This window comes from Merops nubicus, unplaced genomic scaffold, assembly GCF_000691845.1.
Source record: "Merops nubicus isolate BGI_N331 unplaced genomic scaffold, ASM69184v1 scaffold20722, whole genome shotgun sequence".
Classification (NCBI taxonomy): Eukaryota; Metazoa; Chordata; class Aves; order Coraciiformes; family Meropidae; genus Merops; species Merops nubicus.
In genome coordinates, this window is record NW_008595872.1 from 1,243 (window position 1) to 1,635 (window position 393).

Below are 393 nucleotides of genomic sequence, written 5' to 3' on the forward strand. Positions count from 1 at the left end.
CCCGTCCTCTGCCACCTCTTTAAAAGAGGCAGGAAGTGGGTGCTTCACTCTCTTATGCTTTTGCTAATTTGTTCTGGTTCTGTGTCAGAACTCAGGGCAGGCCCCCACGGAACAGAATTCTGTGTGCTTCCCCAAAAAAGAAAAGCTTTGCACTAATTGGAAGTTAAATAAAATAAAGTATACTGTTTACAGGGAACAGAAAGCAAAAAGGGAGGTAGACATATACACAAAGATGGGAGGAATACAAAGTAAACAAGATATACAACCCCCAAATCTCAGATGGCAGTAGGATTGCACAGAACCACATGGCATCAGGCACGCTGATTTCTGCACACACCAAGACCAAGAGCAAGAGGGCAAGAGATCGAAGCACCCACTGCCTGCCTCTTTTAA